The 22,715-nt window shown below is 40.3% G+C and overlaps 1 protein-coding gene across 6 annotated transcripts in view; it reads left to right on the top strand.

Moving 5' to 3' along the window:
- Positions 1-22,715, top strand: part of epha6 (eph receptor A6) — a 617,472-nt gene that overhangs the window by 355,597 nt on the left and 239,160 nt on the right. The gene's annotated exons all lie outside the window — the stretch shown is intronic.

The raw sequence follows: 22,715 nt of genomic DNA, 5'->3' as shown, positions 1-22,715 counted from the left end.
AATTCCCTGCCCAGTAAAGTGGTTGAAGCTACCTCACTGAATGTTTTCAAGGCAAGGCTAGATAAATTTTTAACAGTAAAGGAATTAAGGGTTGTGGTGAGTGGGCGGATAAGTGCAGCTGAGTCTCAAAAAGATCAGCCATGATCTTATTAAATGGCGGGGCAGGCTCGAGGGGCCAGATGGCCTACTCCTGCTCCTAGTTCTTATGTTCTTATGTTCTTACGTTCTAATCATTGGACTGGACTACTTTGCATACCTTCTGTCTGTGTATTTCTCCACTCAAGGTTTGCCTTGTGCTATTTTGTGCTGGATTTACTCTTTATGTATGATTTCTGTGGTGATTTTTACTGTTCCCTCAGCCTTTCAGCTTGACTTGGGATGGTGTAAAAATGATGAATGGTATTGAATTTCCTAATTGTTTATGATGTGCCTGAATTCTTCACTCACAAATTGAGGATCTTTGGTACTTAGCACAATATCTTAAAGCCTATATCAACTAAATGTGATTTCAAGGATTCTTTAATTTCAGTGCTATTCATTGACTATGTAAGGTGTAACTCCCAGTGATCAGAATACTAGTCAATAGGATCAAGATGCTTAGTTCTTGTGAGATTGAAGACTATAAGATGTAAGAGCAGAAGCAAACCATTCAGCGCATTGAATCTACTCTGCTATTTAACGAGATCTGTCTATCTTAGTTTTGAAGATATTAACAATCCAGCTTCTGCAGCTCTCTGCAATAAAGAATTCACTGCCCACTGAGAGAAGAAATTGCTCCACATCTCTTCCTAAATTTGTGACCCCTTACAGTGAGATTATGCCCAAACTATCTCGTAAGGCGAAATTAGCTTTCCAACTCTCTGCTGTCAAGTCCTCTGTTTCAATGAGGTCAACTCTAAGCTTCATCTGTGGTCTTTCTGGGAGTTCATGTTTCTTAATTGCTTGAAACATGTACAATCCTAAGGGGTCTTAACAGGTAGATGGGAAGAGGATTTTTCCTCTATGGAAGAATGTAGAACTAGGGATCACCCATTTGAAACAGATTACATGATTCTTTTTTACTCTCTGAGAGTCATGCTTCTGGTAAGAATGTAAACAGATTTTTGACACAGACATTTTTTCATAAATGCACCTTAATTCCAAAGTAATCTGTTGGACTGAGTTTATATGTCAACTAAGAAATCTATGTAAAAGATATTGAATAGGCAGATGTCCCATCAAAGGGTTCTTATGATATTCTTGTAATAAAGCTTGAACAGTTTGTATTTCAGTCTGAAGATTGAATTACAACTTTGTCATCTCCCACAGGTATGATGATGAAGGAGCTAGTTTAAAACCATTACTTGTAATAGTAAAGGAGTACCAGTAGATCCAAGTTATAATCCTTTTGTTGAAAGCAATGCAGTTTTCTGTTAGCAGCTCAGTAAATTTGCTTTTCCTTATCAGTGCAAAAGCTACAACTTATTGCCCCACTCTAAACACCTCATCTAGGTTGAATTTTACACAAAGTCCAACATTCCTGGAGATTCCATCTTTTGGAATGAAATGGTAAATACAGGCCCTGTTTATCCTTTCAGATGAATGTTAACAATTCAATTTTATGGTACAAATAAAAACAAGAAAGTTTTCCTGATATCCTGACCTCAGTCTATCTCTCCACCAGCATCAGCAATAACTGATCGTATTCCTTATGCTGATTGTGGGGCCATGCTGAGTACAAATTGGCTCAGGTGTTTAACTGCATTCTAAAAGTGACTATATTTCATAAGTACCTCAACAGCTGTAAAGCAGCAAGAGTCATCATGAGTTGTGAAATGTGCAAATTCATTTTTCTTTATACATACGTCTGATTACTGACACCCAAAGGCTGCTTCATTTTAATATTGGGGATGAGCCAAAATGACAGATGGTTCTCTACTGACGGTGAAAAGGCTTTAAATGACTGGTGCAAAAACTCCTTAATACGTGGGTGATAATGAATGCACTTTTATAATAGTTAAATTATTTTTATCCCATCTCTGATTGTGTCCCTTGATCTCCCAGCAGGAAGATATTCATTGCTGAAGGATAGACTGGAGTTAAATGTTGGAACCAAGCAGAGGTCTGTAGCTGCTGACTCTGCAGGAAATTGACCTGGAGTTTGAACCCTTATTTGGGCAATTACCCAGAATCTAGAATCCTTTGAAAAGGACTCTGATACTGAGTCAGAATCTTTAGTTGGTTCCAATTGACCTCCCTGAATGGTTTCCCAGAAAAGGTAGAGGAGTTAAAACCTACTCTAACTTTTGTGTAACTATTAACTGATTTCCTGCATCCGTCACACCCACAGACTCCCAAAATCTCTTTGACCTGAACCCCCTAGAATCCCTCAACACCCTCCTCACATTCCTACTCCTCCTCACCCTGATGCCTGATTGCTGATACCCTCCAGATCCCACAAACACTTGACTTCCACCCTACATGTTGCTCATATACTATATTTACCCACCCCTCCACCAACATCTTAGCCAGCTCTAATCCCTCCCTATTCAACTCACAATGCTAGGCCCTGACTCTCCTTTGACCAAACCTGAGTTCCACAACCTACTCCAAGGCCTCATTCACTTTATATGCCCCCCTTCCCATCTAGCACCGTGGAGTCCCACCCATCTATGACCCTTACCTTGCATTACCTACCATTTATCATATAATGCACCAGTCACCATGTAACTCACTAGCTCATTTCATTTATCCACACCTAGTCTGCAGAAATCATTCAATAATATTCAGCCTTGTAATAAAGAAGGAAATCTAATTACATTTAAAGTATTTTAAACAACATCAGCTTTAAATCTCTAAAGGAAATGTAAAGATCTTTACACTTCAGATTGATCAATAAAAACAGCATTAAATTTTTAAAACTGACATAGAAAAAGTAATAAATATCAGTACCGTCTGCAGTTTCATTACATGTACCTTTCTGTGTCTGTCCCTGTGGTGTGTGCTGTTGAGCTAGGGAGAGAAATCCAGGTTTTCTGACATTTTGGGAGTGTGCCTTTGCTAACCTTGAGCCGAATCCTGGTTTGATCAACTGGCTACCATTGGGGCACCCAGGAGCAGCCAGATTCAGAAATCAGGGGAGGGGTCTCTGGAAAAGTAGGTGGGGGCAGGGGAGAATGGACAGAGGCAGAGAGGGTGGCGTGAGGTTGAGATGTAGGTCATGTTAATAGTCACTCAGGAGTTGGTGCAAGTTCGACTTTATCTAACTTTTCCTCGGTGATTATCAGATGCAAGTATGACAGAACCATCCAAAGTCTTGAACTCTAACCCGGTTGTGGATTTTTTTTCAAAGAGTTCCACAAGCTGGATAATCAGCCACAACAGGTTTGAATTTCCTGAGCGAGTCTGTATCTGGATGTCCGTGTAGTCCCAAAGCACTGCCCCTGTCTAGGTTTCAGCAATGATTGTCCTGTTGGATGTTCTGGGTCAATATGCTATAGCACGTCAAGATCATTACCTTGGGCAGGCTTCGTATAGAGTGTGTTTAGAAAGTGGGACTAATTGGATCAAAGCATTCAATTATAATTTTGTCCCATTTTAAATATCTACTTGACATTATTGTTTTACATAATGTTTTACTTTTATAAAACTGTACACACTCAGCAATGTCTTATAACCAATGTCTTAGGCTCCACTATCGCCATAATTAAGTATATTCTGTCTCACATAAAGGAGGTTGTGGCGGAGCAAGAAACATATAGGTTGTGGTTTCCTGGTCATCCTCACCATTGATTCAGGACCTGATGAGGTCTCATACATTCAGGTAAAAAATGGACCAGATTACTCCCCTGCCCACCCTCAACTGTTGAAACAATGCTCCGCCAAGATAGACATATTTGGAAGAAACACTGAGCATGGCTTAGAGAAGGTCATCTCGAAGTGACCTTATTGAAGGACACATCTGCTGGACTGGGCCTGCAGCTGATAGAGAGAACCCAAAAAGAGAGGTGAAGCTTCTAGACCTTGACTCCCGTCGACTCCCGATTCATCTTCCCACCGCCTAGCATGGCACAAGTTATGAGTGTGTTGGAATACTCTTAACCTGCTTTGATGAGTATACCACCAAAAGCAGTCATGGACTTGGCAGTATCCAAGGGAAAGCAGCCTTTTCATTCAGCGCCTAAACACCACCTTTAATTTTCATTCTCTCCAAACCAGTGCACAGTGGCTGTAATTTGTAGCATCTACAAGATGTGCTGCAACATCTTGCCAAGGTTTTTTCACCAGAATCTTCCAAATCTGTAACATGTACCACTCAGATGAACAGGGGAGCAATTGCATAGGTACATCACCATCACCTGCAAGCTACATACCACTTTAACTTGGAACAATTCCTTCACTGTCACTGGTGTAAAATCCTGATACTCCATCCCTACAGCACTGTGGATATTCTGCTACCACATGCACTGTAGCAGCTCAGCACCACCACCTCAAGGGTATTTAAGGATAGGCAATATATGCTGTTTTTGCCAGTAGACACCTATATCCCAAGAAAAGGTGGGAAAAAAGTAATGTTTGGGATTATACGTAATTGTAAAAGATAAATTTCAGTTCTTCTGTCATTTAAAATCCATCTAGCATCGACTGCAATTTCCTTTAGTCTGTTGTGGAGCTGAAAGCAGAGCTGCAGCTAATCTCTCATATAGTGTTATGTTCCAAGGGACTGTGCTTCTGGAGGATGTAACTGGCAGCATCAGCTGTCTATCTCCCTTTCCCAAAATGAATAATTCTCGGGTTATACTGTATTCAACCAAAGACCCAGAAAAACAATGATATGTTTAAAACAGAAATCAACAAACCGTAAACTAATTGGTGCGTTTATGATTGCATCCATAAACTTTTAAAGCATTTTCTGAATGTGACTAAATTATCCGAAAGGTAATTAGTACATTTAAAAATCCATCCATAAATTAGTTGCTTAATTTACTTATTAATTAATATATGTTTGCATGAATTCAAAATGCTTTTTTAAATTTTTAGATGCAATTATGGATGTGTAAATTAAATCAGAAATTCATTTTCATACATTTCCAAATGTTATAAACAAGTATAAATAAATAAAATTGACATAATGAATAACATGAAAGGAGCAAGATGTAGAAGGAAGTACAGTAATGTAATATTAAATATGCGTAAAACTGTGCTCATTTTATTTTAGCTTGGCAATTCTCTACAATATTTCCTCTCATCATCTCTTTCCAAAGGCATTGACTGCACACTGGGATTTGGTTCTGTGGTTGCTTGTTATTCTCAGGTACTTTGCAAATGCGTCCTCCCTTTATTAGTATGGATAGGCTACTGAGTGCTAAAGAGAATTAAGTTTGGTCTTGTATTGAACCATGTCATTGCCACAGATGCCCAGCAGAACTTGTTGAATTTTGATCAGAGATAATGGGAACGGCAGATGCTGGAGAATCCAAGATAACAAAGTGTGGGGCTGGATGAACACAGCAGGCCAAGCAGCATCTCAGGAGCACAAAAACTGACGTTATGGGCCTAAACCCTTCATCAGATGAAGGGTCTAGGCCCGAAACGTCAGCTTTTGTGCTCCTAAGATGCTGCTTGGCCTGCTGTGTTCATCCAGCCCCAGACTTTGTTACCTTATTGAATTTTGGTCAGTTTTGTTTTTTTTCTTTTATAATCCAGCAGTAGCTGTCCTAATTAATTTGGTTGAGGATTGAACAGTGGAACTTCCGGATCTAAAACAAACACAGAAACTCAGCAGGTTTGGCAACCTCTGTGAAGGAAGAAGCAGAGTTAACATTCCAGCTGACTTCGGAGCTGAACGGTGTTGGAAAATGTTTGAAAATGCCCGGTGCAAAAAATAAAGAGGACGTTGATTGTGGAGAACAAGAAAAACAGATGTAAAATGGGATGGAATGTAAGAAACGTACCAAACAGCTATAAGTTGGCCAGTTTTTGAAGGTGAAGAATCCAATATTGAAACTTCAGGGTCATAAAATGCCTAAAGTGGAAAAGAGGTGTTGTTCCTCAAGCTTGCATTATGCTTTGATGGAACATTGCAACACATCGAAAACAAATATGTTAGCATTACAACAAGATTGTGTAGATGATAAGACCATAAGATATAAGAGCAGATTTAGGCCATGCGACTCATCAAGTCAGCTCTACCATTCGATCAAAGCTGATATTGTGAGTCAATCCCATTCTCCTGACTTCTCCCTGTAACCTTTGATCCCCTTACCAATCAAGAGCCTATCCACCTGTGTCTTAAATACGCTCAATGACTTGGCTCGACAGCTTTCTGCAGCAATGAGTTCCACAAATTCACCACCCTATGGCCAAATAAATTCTTCCTCATCTCAGTTCTAATGTGCCAACTCTTCACTCTGAGGCTGTGCCCTTGTACCCTAGGCTGTCCTACTATTGGAACCATCATCTCCATGTCAACTCTATTCAGGCCTCTCAGTATTCTTTAAATTTCAATGAGGTTTCCACACCCCCCCATCCTTTTAAACTCCATCAATTACAAATCCAAAGTCATCAACCACTCCTCATATGACAGCCTTATATCCACATGATCATATGTGTAAATGTCCTCTGGACCCTCTAGTGCCAACACATCCTTCCAATGTTTACTCTTGCTTCTTTCTCACCTTTGATATATCAAAATAAATTTGTCAAATAATTTTTATATTACTAAGTAACGTACCCTCATATTTCTGCCTCTTGCCCCTGTATTGCTTCTTTTTTTCATTACTCTGTGCTGCTTTTTAAAGGCTTCCCAATCCTTTGGCTTCCAATTAACCTTCACAATAGTATTTGCTTTCTCTTTTGCTTCTATGCTGTCCCTGACTTACCATGGCAACCACAGTGACCTTGTTCTCCCCTTAGTATGTTTCTTCTTCCTTGGGATAACTTTCTGTTCTGCCTCCTGAATTTCCCCCAAAAACTACTACCATCACTATAACACCATCTTCCTTGCTAGGCTCTCCTTCCAATTAACTCTGATCAGCTCCTCCCTCATGTCTTTGTAGTTATTTTTACTCAGCAGTAATACTGTTTCCATCCAATTCAATCTTTCTCTCTCTCAACTACCAGCTTTACTTTTCCAATCCACCTGCATATTGAAGTCCCCCATGATTATTGTAATAGTGCCTTTCTTACATGCCTTATCTATCTCCTGATTTACTTGCTTTCCCACATCCTGACTACTCTCAGGTTTTGGAGTAGATTTGTAGCTCAGGTTGTGGGTGTTGGGGTTGGTTGGCTCGCCGAGCTGGTTTCTTGTTTCACAGAGATTTTCTTACTATGCTGGGTAACATCCTCAGCACAGCCTCTAATGAAGCATTGGTGCATTTTCCTGCCCTGTTTTTAAACTCTGGGGTCCATTGAAATGGTTAGCCTCACTTCTGGTTTTCCTTCATAGTGAAGTGTAACTGGGGTCGAGTTCAATATGTTTATTAATAGCTTGCTTCGTGGAGTGCCAGGCTTCGAGGAATTCTCATGCCTGTCTCTGCCTAGCCTGTCCCAGGATTTTGGTGTCTCAGTCAAAATGGTGGTTCTTTTGTCCATGTGGATTGAAGTCAGTGAGTATTGTTCATGTCTTTTTGTAGCCAGTTGGTGTTCATGTACTCTTGTTGTTAGTTTCCTTACTGTTTGTCCGATGTAATGTTTCTCACAGTCTCTGCAGGGAATCCTGTAGATGCCATTGGTCCTGTCCATGGCAGGGAGTGGGTCTTTAGTTTGGGTGAGCAGTTGACGTAGGGTTGATGTGGCCACTCTGATGCCCAGTGGTTGTAGGAGTCTTGTGGTGAGTTCCGACATGTTCCTGATATAGGGTAGTGTGATGAGTGTGTCAGGGAATGTAGTATCTTTCCGATGTTGTGCGTGTAGGCATCTTCTGACCCAATTCTTTGGATAACCATTCTCCTTGAAAACCTGGAAGAGGTATTCTTCCGCTTGGCGTAGTTCCATGTTGCTGCAGTGTGTTGTTGCCCATTTAAGTAGTGTTCGCATGCAGCTTCATTTGTGTGTGCTGGGATGGTTACTATTGAAGTTCAGTAACTGGTCTGTGTGTGTGGCTTTTCAGTGTGCTTTCATTTGTGTTCCCCGTTTGTCTTGTGCTCTACCATAATGTCCAGGAATGGGAGTTGTTTGTTCTTCTCCTCCTCTCTGGTGAATTTTATCTCAGTGAGGGTGTTTAACTCGACCCCGTGTACATTCCACTATGAAGGAAAACCAGAAGTGAGGCACTCCATCTCAACGGACCCCAGAGTTTAAAAACCAAGTGGAAAAACACACCAATGCCTCATTGGAGGCAGCACTGAGGATGTCACCCAGCATGGTAACAAAACATCTGTGAAACAAGAAACCATCTCAGCGAGCCAACCAACTTCAACATCCTGACTACCGTTTGGAGACCTGTATATAGCATCCATCAGGGACCTTTTACTTTGTGATTCCTCAACTCTACCCACACAGATTCTGCACCTTCTGACTTGATGTCATTTCCTGCTATCGATCCCATTTCATTTCTTTCTGATGTAGCAACTCCAACCCCTCTGCTAATCTGCTTGTACTTTTGATAGGATGTGTATCCTTGGAAATTTAGTTCCCAGCCCTGAAACTCTTGCAGCCACATCATTGTACCCACCAATTTCAATCTGCATGACAGACTTATTTCTCTTGTTTTGTATATTGCATGCAGTCAAGGACAAAACCCTGAGTCTTGTATTGAGTGTTCTTCTTCTCATAGTTGTCCCCTTATCTGCTGCATCTGCAGTTGGATTCCAGACCCTTTCCATATTCTCTGCCCTATTACTTGTTCTGGAAGCTTTAATAACCTCTGCTGAGCTCCACCAACCCCCATCCTGCAATGATTTCACTGTTTCCAAAATATTCCATGCAACTGAATCAATAGATGGCATTTAACCTTTGCTATCATTTTTCTTATGCTCCTTGAGATTGTTAATAATATGCTAACAACACAAATTGTTTCACTTCTAAACTATTCATGATTTCTTTGAATATTTATGAAATAAAATTAGAACCTTGATCTGGTTGTAATTATTTGCTTTATCATGTTAAAAAAAATTGTTGCAGTTTTGCTCAAAGGTGCTGCATCAGGAAATATTGTTGAAATATTCATAATAGTTAAAAGATTCTGATTCCAACTACTCTTTTTAGGTGGGGGGAGGATTGTACTCAGTCCTTCGACAGTTAGTATTGGATTTAAAGGTAAAGTTTTGTTACTTTCTCAGACTGAATGATCAACTGATGGATTGCAATGCACTTCTCATTGGCTGGTGCTTGAGGTGAAGTCCATTTTGTCATGAACACTGTCTTTCAAATGATAAATGGGGAATTGGTTCTGATTAAGTTCCTCGGTAGCCTCTTTATTATAGCTCTCTTAATTCAAGACCCCTAGTTTCCACCCTCCTTTCCTTCAGTATCCTTGATTGCATTTCATCCAGCTTTGGGCAACTTATTCAGTTTCACTTTCTTATCGATTATAAATACCTCGAGAGTCTAAACGGTGACCTCTTTCATCATGACCTTTTTCCCTTGATAAAGATACATAATTAACTTCAGCTCATATAACTTTTTCAGTTCCATAAAAATTCTAATTGATTCTCAACTTTCAGAAACTATTATGGTGACAAAACTTCAGTTTAAACATCTTATTAGGTAATCTGTCTCTCTTGGTTGCTGGTCAGTAAATGGTCTCTTGCATTATCTTAAAACAAGATTGATGATATCCCTGAGACATCCATCACTTCACAACATACATACTTCTGGAAAAAGCCAGAAGCATTCCCACGTATTCAAAGACCAACTTGGAACACAAAAAATAGTAATGCATTAGCTCTGTAGAATTGGAGAAATCTAAGTTTTGGCAAATTTGTTTCTTCAAATTGAACCATTGATAATCAATAATAACATATTATATTTAAGTGGCTGTGTTTCAACATGTTCTTAGTCATGCAAAGGACAAGTACACTAATAACTGATGGCGTATGTAATCTGCTTTCATATCTCAAAATATATGCCTTCTTTCAAAATAATTTTATATTCAGTAGTCATTGCAATTATCTTTAACTAAATCTGGTTTCCTAAGGCATGTCACAAAGATAAAATATCCACAATCATGCATCACTTGCTATACTATAACATCAAACTGTTTCTTTAAGATCATTTTTAAGTTGTATGTTAAGAAACATGCTGTTGTACACTGAATATTGTAAATGAACTATCCCTCATATTCTCAAAGTCTCCTTTGCAGATGTTAGAAATGAGAACTTTCCTTTTTTTGTTCTGTGCATCAAAGCAGTTGCTGAGGCCCACTTTGGCTCCATTCTTTACCAGACTATTAATTTTCTACTTTAGTAGACAGATGGTGGTATCCTGCAGAAACATAACACTTTGCGTTAGCTGAATAAGTACTTAGGTTTGAAATGTACCATGCAGAGATGATAGAAGAACACAACAGTTTTCTGAGTTATTTTTATACTCATTCATCAAACTTCTCTGCTTTACCAGACAACCCTCTGAGTAATAAAAATCCTCCAAACCACTTTTTTGATCTTTTGCTGATTATCTTAGATTGATACCGTCGAAAGCTATTGAGTGACTGACCAGTGCAAATACTTTCTCCAACTCACCACATAAAGTTCCTTTATAATATGGAATGTATCTACAGTAAGTTGGAATTCCAGTAGCACAGGCATGTACTGATAAAAATACAACTTTTTGGTGTTTGAGGCATCAGAAATAGATTTTTAAAAGCATTGAAAATTAAGATCTGTATTTTTAATGGCAGAGGATATCCAATTGTGCTGCTGTTTGTGTCAATTTCTCATAATAAGCACAAACACTGAGCTTCAGCCAGTGCCACATATTCTCTGTATTGTATTCTGGTATTGTCTCATCTGTCAGAGGAAACTCATGGACATAGCAGGAAATCTATACCCTTTCCAAATATTCCAACTTCATAGCTGCTCATATTTTACATACTACAGGATGCTACTCCATTCTCTTCATGCCCGGACTTAAATTTTAGATCACACAGGCTGACCTTTACAGAGGTCATCAGTTGAAACATTTCAAAAGGTTAGAGATGTCTGAAATTAAACCCAGAAAAAGAAATGAGTAAACAGAGAAGATACAGTGAGATAAATTGTAAAAGTTAGGATTGAGTATGAATCAGAAATAAACAAAAACATAAAGAACAGTACTAGCCTTTGAGCAGGAACATCAGTATCAAGAGGAGAACCAGCTGCAGATATATGGAATAAGTACATATGCAATATGAAGTGAAGAAAGCAAGCCTGTCAGGCAAAGTGTAAGAAAGGCATAAAAATATTATTCCAAAATAAATTTCCCAACATAGCAGTCCAATCTTTATCCACTCCTCCACCGCCAATGCTCAGTAGCTATAGTGTGTACTACGTACAAGATACCCTACAGAAATTTGCCAAAGATCTTCAGATAGCTCCTTCCAAACCCATGACCACTTCCAGAAGGACAAAAGCAGCAGATACATGGGAACACCACCACCTGCAAGCCACTCACCATCCTGAGTTGGAATTATATCATCATTCTTTCACTGTTGCTGGGTCACAGAACTGGAATTTCCTCTGGAAAAGCATTGAAGATCAATCCACTGGACTGCAGCTTCAAGAAGGCACCATGACCTTCTTGAAGGCAACTAGGGGCAGGCAACAAACGGTAGCTAGCCCGTGACGCCCATGTCCTACAAATGAATGAATAAACCTTGCAAGATTTTTAGGCGGCACAGTGGCTCAGTGGTTAGCACTGTAGCCTCACAGCGTCAGGGACCCAGGTTCGATTCCTGCCTCGGGCGACTGTCTGTGTGGAGTTTGCACATTCTCCCCATGTCTGCGTGGGTTTTCTCCGGTTTCCTCCCACAGTCCAAAGATGTGCAGGTTAGGTGGATTGGCCATGCTAAATTGCCCATAGTGTTCAGGGGTGTGTGGGTTATAGGGAGATGGGTCTGGGTGGGATGCTTCAAGTGGCGGTGTGGACTGGTTGGACTGAAGGGCCTGTTTCCACACTGTAGGGAATCTAATCTAATCTAATCATTTCAAGTTATTTTTCAACTCTATTGAAACTGCAGGAAAGGATGGTATTAGTTACTTTTTCTCGGGTACATGAGATGGCCAGTTGATGAATGCAGTCTTACAGCCAATGTTTTCTTTCTCCTAGATGTAACTGTTAACTGCAGTCTTATTTCACATTTTTAGAGCTGGAAATCTGAATGATTTCATATCTTGGTACTTCAGGAGTATTTATGTTTGCACCTTAAATTTCTGACTCCCAATGTGCAGTTAAAGCTTTGGAAAAGTGGAAATGGGACTGACCTGAATTCAGCACTAATTCCAAATTGACCCAGGTCAGTTGCTCCATTTTTATGATTTACACTCTAATGTCGTCCCCTCACTGGCAACGACAGTATCTATGGGGAATGGGAGTGGGGCTTCCATGTCTCGTCCATCCCACCCCTGTTCAAGGTTTTGAAAGTCAACGTGACTCTATTAAAATCCACACTCTTGTCTCACTTTTTTGCACAGAATCCACAAGAAGTGGAAATGCAGCTCAATTTGCCATGGCATTTCCTGAAATGGCATGTTATAGTTATTAAAGCAGGCATCAGATCTTTGGGTATTTTCACTGTAGCTCAGAAAGTTGAATGAAGATCTGCTGAAGGTATTCAAGAAGGAATAGCCATTCATAGTGAGTTCACCAATTCAAGATTACTACAAATTAATTCACAGCAATGTTGCCATTTCTAAACATGTCGCAGATATTATATTGGAAAGTTTATATAAAAGTGACAATGCCCTACATGCATTTTGACTATTAGTTATTTATTCATTTAATTATTTTCCTTTCCCACAATTGCATTTTGAAGTGCTTTTCATAATAATATCTTTAAGTGTATTCTCTAAATTGAGTGAAAAATTAAAAGGACCAATTTATATCCACAAATAGCTTTCTTCTCATCATGTCGATATTTGTCAAACAGTATTGAGAAAGGATAATGGTTTGTCTAATTGCTATCAGCAGTGGCCAAGATAAAAAAAAAGCTTTATTTTTCATATTAAGCAAAACAGTTACTCTCCCTGAATACAACAATTACGAATTTTCACCACATTTTCTAACACATCATAAACAATGCCAAAAGAGATAAACTGTCATAAACATGTTTGCATGTAAGCATTTAACAAAATAAAACAGTAAAGGAAGTGCCTTATGCTTGTATATTATGATAAAGTAATACTTGGAAGATGGCTTTGTAAAACTCTACATCTATGCCTTCTGACCTAACTGAGTAGCAGCAAAGAGTGCCACAAAAAAATTATAAAACGAATAGCTTTGCCTGTGCATTCCTTTTCCAGTTGCAGTTGTGTTTTATTTTTGTAAGCATTCCAGCATAGGCAATAATTATTCCATGAAACAGATTATTGTCCAAGAGAATGCAAAAAGTAAGTACTTACAACAACCAATACAATAAATGAGGTAACTGAGAGATACACGAGCTACATTTCAACAGCTGAAGTGCACAATTTAACCAAGACTAATTAGTAACTATAATGTCTCAGCACTGTGCCAAGGAAATACTGATCAGGCCAAGAGCAGACTAGACTTGACTTGTTTGAGCCCTGCCAATGGCAGCACTCACATCAACAGAGGAGAAGCAGTTGTTAAGTTCGTTCCACACTGAGCTAATCCTTCCCTCACATCTCTACCACATACAGTTGAGACGGGGAAAAAATGGAACACTGTTAGTGAGACCATTTTCAACTGTGAAGAGCATCAGAATCAAGTCTAATGTTGTCTTCATGGAACATCACATGGAGGAAAATTGTTGGATGATGATCAGAATTGAAAATTTGTTCTGATTCTCCAGATGTAATGCTCCTATCCATTCAACTAAGTTAACCAGCCCAATTTATAGAATAAACCTGGGATCCACCTAGCTGCATTCTTGAATTAATTTCAGATGCTATCATAGCAATAAGATCAGGCAACTGTTATATTTATACATTGCATTTTTATTTACCATTTCTTGGTGTTTCAGATAATTATGCCATAAGGTACTCAGTTCGTCAGACACTCTGCAGTGACGCACCTGGATGACATACGTTTTATATTAAGCTGCCAAACATATTCAGTTAAAGTAAAAGTTCACCTTGAGACACTGATGCTCCCTGGCTAACTGCCCATGGCTGATACAAAGTTGCTATGCAATATCTATGTTGTAGTGAACATTGTTGTGTACCTTGCTTTTTATCAGAATAGTAATGTAATCAGTCTCTATTAGCTCTCACTCTTCTGATAACAAGCCACCTAGGGAGAGAATCAAGTAATTTTGCTGCATTGAAATAGTTTGTTTGTCCCATCTGATCTTGAAGTGTATTTTTTCCCTGTATGAATTACTCAGTCTAATTCCATCCCCCTGCTAGATTTCAATGATATTTAATGTTACTCTTAATCAAGCAACTATTTACTTCCCACTTAAAAGAATTTATTGACTTTGCTTCAACAATTGATTGTGGAGAATTTCAAACTTCAAGCATTCTTTACCAAATATCTTACATTTATATAGCACATCTAATCTATAAAGAAACCAACATGCTTTACATGAGTGATATCAGTAGAACACATCTGTTTTCATGCCCCGGGAGGAAGTATAGGACTAATAACCAAAGCCTTTTTCTAAGAGAAAAATTTTAAGGCACAGCTTAAAAGCAGAGAGTTTTGTAAATGATGATGTATAATGAGGCTCAGTCTCCATCTCAGGCAACCAGCTTGTAACTGATGTCCATTTTAAGCCCACCGACTCCCACAGCTACCTAGAATACACCTCCTCCCACCCACCCTCCTGCAAAAATTCCATCCCCTATTCCCAATTCCTCCGCCACCGCCGCATCTGCTCCCAGGATGAGGCATTCCACTCCCGCACATGCCAGATGTCCAAGTTCCTCAAGGACTGCAACTTTCCCCCCACAGTGGTCGAGAACGCCCTTGACTGCGTCTCCAGCATTTCCCGCAACACATCCCTCACACCCCGCCCCCGCCACAACCGCCCAAAGAGGATCCCCCTCGTTCTTACACACCACCCCACCAACCTCCGGATACAACACATCATCCTCCGACACTTCCACCATCTACAATCCGACCCCACCACCCAAGACATTTTTCCATCCCCACCCTTGTCTGCTTTCTGGAGACACCACTCTCTCCGTGACTCCATTGTTCGCTCCACACTGCCCTCCAACCCCACCACACCCGGCAACTTCCCCTGCAACTGCAGGAAGTGCTACACTTGCCCCCACACCTCCTCCCTCACCCCCATCCCAGGCCCCAAGATGACTTTCCATATTAAGCAGAGGTTCACCTGCACATCTGCCAATGTGGTATACTGTATCCATTGTACCTGGTGTGGCCACCTCTGCACTGGGGAAACCAAATGGAGGCTTGGGGACCGCTTTGCAGAACACCTCCGCTCCATTCGCAATAAACAACTGCACCTCCCAGTCGCAAACCATTTCCACTCCCCCTCCCATTCTTTAGATGGCATGTCCATCATGGGCCTCCTACAGTGCCACAATGATGCCACCCGAAGGTTGCAGGAACAGCAACTCATATTCCGCTTGGGAACCCTGCAGCCCAATAGTATCAATGTGGACTTCACCAGCTTCAAAATCTCCCCTTCCTCCACCGCATCACACAACCAGCCCAGCTCATCCCCTCCCACCACTTCATCCCAAAACCAGCCCAGCCTGTCTCTGCCTCCCTAACCTGTTCTTCCTCTTACCCATCCCTTCCTCCCACCCCAAGCTGCACCTCCATTTCCTACCTACTAACCTCATCCCACCTCCTTGACCTGCCCGTCTTCCGTGGACTGACCTATCCCCTCCCTACCTCCCCACCTATACTCTCCTCTCCACCTATCATCTTTTCTCTCCATCTTCGGTCCGCCTCCCCCTCTCTCCCTATTTATTTCAGAACCCTCACCCCATCCGCCTCTCTGATGAAGGGTCTAGGCCCGAAACGTCAGCTTTTGTGCTCCTGAGATGCTGCTTGGCCTGCTGTGTTCATCCAGCTTCACACTTTATTATCGCAGCAAAGTTTAGTGGTAATATAGAGCATTGGGAAAATGTTAAAAATCAACAAAAGACAACAAAAAAAGGGAGAAAATAAACTTAGGAAGTAGAGAAGCCACAATGAAAATAAGCTCCTTAGTGAATGATGCTCAGGAAATAACAATAGGAAACCAGGAATTGGCGTAAGTGTTGAATAAGTAATTTGCATCATACTTTACAATAGAAAACACTAATAGCATCACAAAATAAATAAGCATTCAAGGGGCATAAAGACAGGAAATAAATTTAAAAACTGTCACTACAGAAAATGTTCTATGGGAACTAACGGACCTGATAGGATATATCCTAGGATATTTAAAGAAAATATCTGCAGACATAGTGGATGCACTGGTAGTATTCTTCGAGGAATGCTTAGATTCTCGGAACGTCCCAAAGGACTGGAAAACTGCCACCGTACCATGTTTATTTAAAAAGGGAATTAAATAAAAAATAGACCAGTTAGCTTAACATCTGTTATGGGGAAAATATCAGAGTCTATTGTAATGGATGTAATTGCAGAGCATTTAGAAATACATAATACAATCAAGTACTGCAGGGAGTCAGCCCACTGAAAATGTAAATTCACGTGGCAATTCCTGCAGTTGTCTAGCGTCAGGACTTCTGCAGGACAGAGTCCTGTTGCATGTCTTTAAACATGTGTCCCATCTCCATTGATCTGGGCCAAGGTCATTGTTAGCTCTGTTACATATGTAACAATGTTGATTTCCACCATCAGATCATCCCTTCACTGATCTAGCTAAGAAAATTTAGGAGATGCTAAGTGCCTTCCTACCGTCTTCTCAAGGGCAATAAATGCAAACCAAGCCAGCTGTGCTCACACCCTTTAAATGAATAGATAAAACACCATATTATTGCTTGTCAAATTGTAGTCAAATTGCTGAAACTGTTTAAATTCTGCTATGTTTTTTGATGAAATAGGATAGCCTAAAATTGTGGACAGTGCATTGATTGTAGCATTTGTAAGATGTGCACAAGTTCAAGTGTTTTTCTTGATATTTATTCTCTGCCGCTAGGTATGAAACTGGTTACATTTTAAAAGGATTTGCTTTGTTTTTGCTGCCATCCCAAATGCCAATGTGTAAACATTTGTTGTGCTCTTCATTGCTATTTAAAAGCATAGTTCTCAAAGTTTATTTTGTCTAACATGTTAAAATGTGAAATGTACAAATTTAAACTTGGAATTTTCAGTATTAAACCTGTATCTAGCAAAGACATGTTACCTGAAAAATGCCAATACTGGTTTTCAGAATGGTTGCTTATTCGTTTAGGTTTGTCAGAACATAGAACAATACATCACAGGAATGGGACCTTTGGCTCATGTTGTTGTGCCAAACATGATGCCAAATTAAACTAATCCTTTCCGCCTGCCCTTGGTTCATATCTCTCCATTCCTTGCATATTCATGTACTTACCTAAAAGTCATGTAAACGCACCATCATATCTGCCTTCACCACCATCCCTGGCAGCGCGTTCCTAACTCCTGGTCCTTTCTGTGCTTAGAGTTTTTGAGAAGATTTGTAGCTCGGATTGTGGGTGAGGTTGTAGACTTGCTCACCGAGCCGGTGGGTTTGGTTGCAGATATTTTGTTGCCCTGCTAGGTAGCATTGTCAGTGTGCCTACAGTGAAGTGTTGGTGTTCTGTCCCCGCTTGTTATTTACATGCCTCGGGTCGCTGGGGTGGTTGACAGCACTTCAGGGTTCTGTTTTTCAGTGATTTGCCTATCGGTCCAGCTCAATATGTTTTTTTTTAATGGCATTCTGACTGGAATGCCAAGCCTCCGGGAATTCCCTGGCATGTTTCTGTTTGGCTTGTGCTATTAAGGATGTGTTGAACACAAGACTACTCAGACTCCTAGGTGTCAGAGTAGCCCAGAAACCAACAACCACCCCATGAGAACTACTGAAGAAAATTGACCACAGACTCACAACCTGTAAAACAAAAGTTATATACAAAATACCATGCAAGGACTGTGAAAAACATTACAGAGAGCAAATTGGAAGAAAATTGACAATAAGGATAACAAATACCAACTAGCCACCAAGAGACATGACCAATTCTCACTGGTCTCAATACACACAGACAAAGGAGGACACAAATTTGACTGGGACAATGCATCCATCAACAAATGCATTGAACCAAATTTGATACACAAACCACTGAAAAATAGAACCAGAAGTGATGCCAACCACCCCAGCAAACCGAGGCATGTAAATAACAAGCGGGATAGAACACCAAAGCTGAAGTTTACAGAGTAGATGCTTTTGAGGTGAACTAGGAGTGTATTGGAATATTTGAGATTCAGGTAAGAAAAGCATAAATAGACATTTCAAAAGCAGGTGAGTTGAAACCATTGTGCACTGTCCATATCAATTTTCATGGCAAGTGAAGAAGTCAAGATAACCTGGCTGAATGTAAAAGGTGTCATATTTGGCTCAAGATTAGTCACACCTCACCCAATACTTGAAATGGAGACAGAAAAGAAAAATAAAAAAAATTCTCATCAGTACAATGAAAGCATAAGGAGAAGGACATTGACTTGATTCCTACAGTGCTGTGCTTTCCTCCAGATAGCTGAAGATCACAAAAACCCCTCATCCAGCTGACAAGGTCCGGTGTTGTGTCCTCTATCTGATCCTAAGGAAAGAGGATGACCCACCTCCATCCAACAAGACCTTCAGGACCAAGGGCCTAGCCCACATACTAGGGCTTGTATCAGTGCACACAAGTTTTTGAAGGTCGTGCAGGGTTCAGGAGATGTTGGAGAATTCTGCAATTTTGGTTGAGTGGTGAATTGTTGTGGGAAAGGCGTGTGCTAAGATGGATCATAAATCGGATATCAAAGATAGTAGGCAGTTATTAGAACATAGAACATAGAACAGTACAGCACAGTACAGGCCCATCAGCCCACGATGTTGTGCTGAACTTTTACCATAAACCTAAGGACTATCTAACCTCCACCCCTTCCTTATACTATCATCCATATGCCTATCTAATAGCTGCTTAAATGCCATTAATGAGGCCGACTCCACTACCCTCTCCAGCAATGCATTCGATACCCCTACCGCTCTCTGAGTAAAGAACCTACCTCTGACATTTCCCTATATCTACCTCCACTCACTTTAAATCTATGCCCCCTCATAATAGTTACCACCACTCTATGAAAAGTCTCTGGATATCCAATCTATCTATATCTCTGGTCATTTTGTGCATCTCTATCAATTCACCTCTCATGCTTCGTTGTTCTGAAGAAAAAAGCCCTAACTCTCTCAATCTTAACACATAAGACCTTCCCTCCATTCCAGGCAACGTCCTGGTAAATCTCCTCTGCACTCTCTACACCTTTTCCAATGTTTCCACATCTTTCCTGGACGCAATACTCCAGAAGTGGCCAATCCAGGCTTTTGTATAGCTGGAGCATGACTTCCCGGCTCTTGAACTCAATTCCCCTACTCCTGAAAGCTAACACACCACACACCTTCTTAACAACTCTATCCGCCTGTGTAGCAGCTTTCAGGGAACTGTGGACATGAAACCCGAGATCCCTCTGCTCCTCCACTCTGCCAAGAATTTTTCCGTTAACCCTGTATTCTGCTTTCACATTTGTCCGTCCAAAATGAATCACCTCACACTTTTCAGGGTTAAATACCATCTGCCACTTCTCAGCCCAGCTCTGCATCCTATCAATGTCCCTTTGTAACTTAGAACAGCCCTCCGCACTGTCCGCAACTCAAGTTATCTTCGTATCATCTGCAAATGTACTAATCCGCCCTTCCACTCCTACATCCAAATCATTTGCAAAAATCACAAATAGAAGAGGACCCAGAACAGATCCTTGTGGTACACCATTCATAACTGAGCACCATGTTGAATATTTTCCGTCCACTACCACCATTTGTTTTCTAAGGGTCAGCCAATTCTGAATCCAATCTGCCAAATTTCCCCCTATCCCATGCCTCCTTACCTTCTGCATGTGCCTACCATGGGGAACGTTAGCAAACACCTTACTTAAATCCGTGTATACCACATCCACTGCTCTACCTTCATCCATGTGTTTGGTCACTTCTACTAAGAATTCAATAAGGTTTGTGAGGCATGATCTACTCCTCGCAAATCCATGCTGACTGTCACAAATCAAATTGTGCCTTTCCAAATTATATATTATTGAGATGAGTTTAGTAGGATGTGCTGGGAGAATTGACTAGATTCATGGTGACAAACCCTCCCAAAAACTTCACGTCACTTGGACTTAGCTCAAAAACCTCACCCCATTGTATTTTCCATGTGTATTGCAAGAAGTCATTCTTATATATAGGTTAACGCATTTGGAGGCTTACACAAAGATCAGAAATTTCAACTGAAGAATTGAGAGGAACAAAAATCAGAAAATAGTTAAATATGAATGCGAATCGAAGTCATGATTCAAATAATGCATTTTACTGCATTGTTATCAAATTTGTTGGTAATCCTTAACACTGCTGAAAATGGGAATCTTCTATTTTGCTCTTAAAAGTTTTCATGTGTTGTCTTTCTAAATGAATAGAGGAAAGCATCTATTTCTTGTTTTGCCCTGCACTTGCGTCTCACTGTTTTTATTCTTGGTGGAATTGTGGACAGTACTAGGAACCGATTACTGCAGATGCTGGAATCTGTATTGAAAACAACAAATGTTGGGGCTCACAGTAGATCAGACAGCATCCATGGAGAGAGAATAAACTAATGTTTTGAAACTAGATAACTCTTCATCAGAGCTGAAGTGTAACTTGAAGGAGACGGTATTCATGCTATAGTTGGGGGGGGGGGGCGTGCATGCGGCGGTGGATAAGGGTGCTGGCGGAGATGAGCTGTTGATAATTCAGATTGTGTGATCAGAATGTGAGACTGGCAGAACAATAGTGTGTCTCCTGCCAGACTTGAAAGGACAGTAGCTCCGAGGAAGGGTCACCGGACCCAAAACTTTAACTCTGAATTTTTTTCACAGATGCTGCCAAACCTGCTGAGTTTTTACCAGCAACTTTTGTTTTTGTTTCCGATTTACAGTGTCTGTACGTTCTTTTGGCTTTCTTTGAAAGGACAGTAACTGGGACGGGGAGGGAGAGGACATCATAACAAGCTAAAGGATTGGGAAGAAAATGTTCACAGTTTAAAGCTGTTGAACTCAATACTCAGACCAGAAGGCTCGAAAGTGACTAGTCCGAAGAAGAAAAGTTGTTCCTCCAGTTGGCACACAAACGAATCTGCTTTGAGTTTCTCCAATGCAGAGTAGGCCATATTGTGTGCATCGAATATGGTACATGGGATTAGAGGAGGTACAGGTGAAATGTTGCTTCACCTGCAAAGACTGTTTAGGCCCTTGGATGGTGAGCAGGGAGGAGGTGAAGGGGCAGGTGTTACACCCTCTGTGGCTACATGGGAAGATGTCGTGGAGAAGAGTGGTGGTGTTGGTGGTTGTGGAATGGACAGCACTATTGAATAAATTTGCATAACTTATAATTCAGCATTATCTTGTATGGGATTTGCTATTTTCTTTGACGCAGTTTTTACACAAATATATATGTTGACAATTAATATGAAAGAATTTGATCAGAAACTTGCATCAATAGAGCATGACATTAATTTGAATCAATTCTCAGAGCCTGAAGGAGCAGAATTCTTGTAACTTGACTTTTGAATCAAAGTAGTTTTACACATAATTGCAAATTAAGAACAAATTACAGTAAAGATGTAATTTGAGCAACAATTAGCATAAAAGAAATGTGTTATTTTCCTGAATAATATCCATGGGAGTTGAACCCTAACTGAATGAGCTCCTTCCATTTTTGGATTATTAGCATAGGAGGAGGAGCAGTTCTTCCTTCTGGATTGGAATTGAACTAATTTCTGAATTATAAAAGAAGTTTTGTTTTAAAGAAACCAGCCATCCCACTACTTAATTTTAAATTGCAATTGTTGTAATTCAATCTGTCTAACCATTGGACCTTCATACATAATGTTTCTCTTTTGCCTGTTCACACTGATTTGGAAAGTTGTTTATGGCAAGGAAATGGAATATAAAAGTGCAGAAGATTTAATACAGTTTTATAGGGCTTTAGTAAATCTGCAACTGGAGTACCGTGTACAGTTATAATCTCTTTTTAATAGGAAGGAAATAATTGCATTAGAAGCAGTTCTGAGGAGCTTGAGCCCTGGGATGAAGAGGTTGACTGATGAGGAAAGGTTGAACAGTTTGGACCTGCATCCATTAGGGCTTAGAAGAATGAGAGTTAATCTTATTGGAACATATATGACCATGATTTGGACTTAATATGGTAAATGCTGAAAGAATATTTCCTTTCCTGGGCCAGACTAGTTTAAAAATGAACTTTCTTCAATTTATGATGAAGTCGAGGATATTTTATTTCTCAGAGAGTTTTGGTCTGTGGAATTCTCTTCAGCTGAAATCAGTGGACGTGTGTTATTGACTATTTCTAAGGCTGAATCTGGTAGATTGTAGATTTACACAGGAGTCAAAGGGTGGTGGGAGTG

This window comes from Stegostoma tigrinum, chromosome 12, assembly GCF_030684315.1.
Source record: "Stegostoma tigrinum isolate sSteTig4 chromosome 12, sSteTig4.hap1, whole genome shotgun sequence".
NCBI lineage: Eukaryota > Metazoa > Chordata > Chondrichthyes > Orectolobiformes > Stegostomatidae > Stegostoma > Stegostoma tigrinum.
This window is presented reverse-complemented; position numbering and strand designations above follow the sequence as displayed.